Genomic DNA, 3,601 nt, shown 5'->3' with positions numbered 1-3,601 from the left:
GATATCTACACAGCAATGTCACATCCACAAAGACAAAATGATGCTTAAAGTAGCCATTCAATACCTTAGGCATTAAGAAGTAGCCACTATTTTCTTGGAGGCACAAATGCCATCATGTGAAACTGTCTCAGCAGTAATATCAGCATGATAAAATACACATCAATATGAAATCTATGGTTTTTATTTCTCAAACTCAAATTAAAATAATGACTACTGCTGCCTGTTAAAACCATTGGTTTTAAGTACTGCAAAGGTATTTTCTCTCTATAATGTTAGCATTGAATCAAAAAATGCATTGAAATGGTGACAATTTACCTCTGCAAACATTACATATATGATTAAAAAACATCAACTATAACAAAAATCATATAGTCAAATACATGGTACAGTACATCCTACCAGTGGTTGAGGTTGTGCAGAATAATGTGATTGCAATGCTCTTGTTCTTCACTCCTGAGTTTCCCCTGGATCTATACCTGTCCATCTCATTTATATATGGCTTGGTGCTGTTTACTGGCAGTTGTTGCCTCCAAAATCTCCAAACCAGTTCTACTGATATTTAATGGCTTCCCGTAATCCTCTCTCAAAAATTCACTTCTCTTCCTTGATGACTTGACTGGTGTCAAAGATTGATAGATACTGAGTGAGCTACAGTAGGTGTGTTCTGGAAGCAGTGAAGAGAATGTAGAATAACTATATTGGCCAATCCTGCTTTTAACGTTACATGTAGAATAAAACATGTACTGTATGAACAGAAATCTGTTCATGAGGAGTGACATGAGGGGACGCTGGCCTCACTGAAGCAAGCACAGGCCACAGCTTTTCATGCAAAAGAAGACTTATAGGATGTCAAGCATCACTGAAACCCTTCTGTCTGGTCTACTAGAGTCCTTTGAAAGGGAACCAGTCACGTCAACCATCTGCTATTGGCAGCAGGTACAGAGAACTGAGAAACAATTTCACAGATTTAATCAAGATCTCTATAAAGCATCTCCTGAAACGGATGATGTTCTCTGTATAGAGAAGTCAAACATCATTCCACTCTCACATTTCTGTTGTCTGAGATTTTCTACTCTTTAGATGTAACAAAGGCGTAATTATGTATGTATAACATTTTTTTGTAAACTTCCCCAAATCCCTCTATTATACGTCAATCCCTTAATGATTCCATTAATGATCCTGCTATTGTTTCATATGGGGCATCAATTAGTTTAACACACCTGCATACTTTCTCATGGTTTGGAGGTCTAGAAAAGGGTAACCTGGCTTTATGAATCCTGCAAGGATGAAATGCATTAACATCGTATATTTGTTATTTTTCTCGTGATATGATATTTCTTTTTAAGAATGTTCTGTGTCATATCCACTGTTCCTCTACTCACATGTAGCATGCTAGTTGGAAAGCCTGCACAGCTTCACCCCTCACAGTTTGTCAGCCATGAGGAGAATGGAAATTTGAGTATGAACACTTTTGTTTTTGTCTATGATAGCAACTCCTTCAGGTATGATGAACTAGAATCAATATAACAAGGTGACTGAGTGCAAAACTGATTTTGCATCTTTTTCTCAAGACAACCAAAACTTAACTTTTGCATCACTGCATAGTGGCAACTAAAACTTATTTCCCTGTGACTGTCCTCCATCATATTTAAGCCATTTGACATTTGAAAGATGCTCATAGTATTCTGATACTTTGAGTGTGCATCATTCAACCTATTATAAAGCCTAATTTGGACCCAACAGTGCTAAAGAACTACTGGCCCATTTCAACTGCCATTGTTATCTAAAATTCTTGCATAAGTTGTTGCCAAACTCTTACTGTATCAGAAAAACTGGAGCTGTATAACAAGTTTCAGTTGGATTTTAGGAAGAGACATTCAAACTACTGGTTCAGTCTCTCACTGATAGGCACTTTACTGTCTCTTTTGGGGATTTCCACTCTGTGGTGTTCTGCAGGGTTCAGTGCTGAGTCCCATACTATTTTCACAATATGCTGAGATTATACACAGCTTTAACATTACCACTTTTATGCAGATGGCATTCAGCTTCACTTTACCTTTAAACAAAATGAGGCATCTACTTACAAGGCTCCTTGACTGCATAGATGCCACAAAGGACTGGGTGGCTGAAAGATTTCTGCAGTTAAACTCAGATAAGACAGACGTTTTAATCAAGCTCCAGACAGTGCTATTATTGTGATTAAACAGCATTGGGCCCTTGACATTTGCTGGCTCCCAAGTCTATGAAACCTAGGGGTCAGCCTACAGAGAGGAGGTACATAAACTCATCAACTGGTGCGACAACAATAACCTTCTACTGAATGTGAACAAAACAAGAAAATATCATGAACACTTGCACTTTACCTCATATCAGCACTGCACTTTACCTTCATTAATCTACCTCATAATTTATATCTCTGACTCACTGTGCAAATGTTTAACTTCTAACTTGTGCAATACCTTGTCCTGTCTGTCTTTACTATATGTCTGTGTGTAATACCAACTGTCTGTCTTCGTTGTGATTGTGTGTGTACCTGTCTGTGCACTGCCCTTTTTTTAAATGTTGGTACGTAAACCAGCACATGGAGTGTGGAGAAACACAATTTGTGCCCACTGTGCAACAGCTTGTTGCATGGTTGATTGACAATAAAGTTCACTTTGACTTTTGACATTTGACAAATCCTTGTATTTTGACACTCACATCAAATCACTGACTAAATCATGTTTTTCCACCTATGAAATATCAGTAAATTTAGGGCTATGGTCTCTCAGTCAGAACTGGAGATGCTCATCCATGCCTTGATTTCATCCCGTATTGACTATTGTACTCTTCTCTTCACTCAATAAATCTGTCCTCCCCCATACTCTTTTGACTAATTGCAGTCCGAGTTTTAAGGGGCAACTTAAAGATACTGCTTAATTTGATCCGCTTTTAGGCTATTTATTCTCACAATGATCAAACAAAAAAGCACCCATATCACCATATTGTAGCAGTGATGATGATGCAGATATGTGGCACTCCAATGGTATCAGCAGCCAAAAAGCAGATACATGTCAGTCTGCAGATACAGTCCATTGCAGTTCAATGGAATCAGCAGACAAAAAGCAGATACATGTCAGTCTGCAGATACAGTCCATTGCAGTTCAATGGAATCAGCAGACAAAAAGCAGATGCATGTCAATCTGCAGATCAGGTCTGTTGCAGTCCAATGGGGTCAACAGATAAAATCCACATGCAGCGATGATGCAAATGTAAAGGGGGGCTACAGCGGAATACTGCCCCCTGCAGGTTTATTTGAACACAGGCACTGAGCAAAGGAAAACACCAGTCTACTAGCTATATAGAAAAGAGGTTTATTGCACAATTAATTTCACATAGAAAGTTAAAACATTTAGGGGGAGAGCAATAACTCCAGAACTCTGGCTGTTGTAAAGTGCTATGTGCTGAGTCATAAATAATTAGGCTACATGAATTTAAGTAGCCTACACTCTAAAAAATGTTGGGTTAAAAATAACCCAAATATAACCCAGCCGCTGGTTAACTATTGGACCAACACCACATTGAGTTATCCTAACCCAATGGTCTGGGTACATTATTAAAC

Source organism: Alosa alosa, chromosome 6, assembly GCF_017589495.1.
Source record: "Alosa alosa isolate M-15738 ecotype Scorff River chromosome 6, AALO_Geno_1.1, whole genome shotgun sequence".
Classification (NCBI taxonomy): domain Eukaryota; kingdom Metazoa; phylum Chordata; class Actinopteri; order Clupeiformes; family Clupeidae; genus Alosa; species Alosa alosa.
This window is presented reverse-complemented; position numbering follows the sequence as displayed.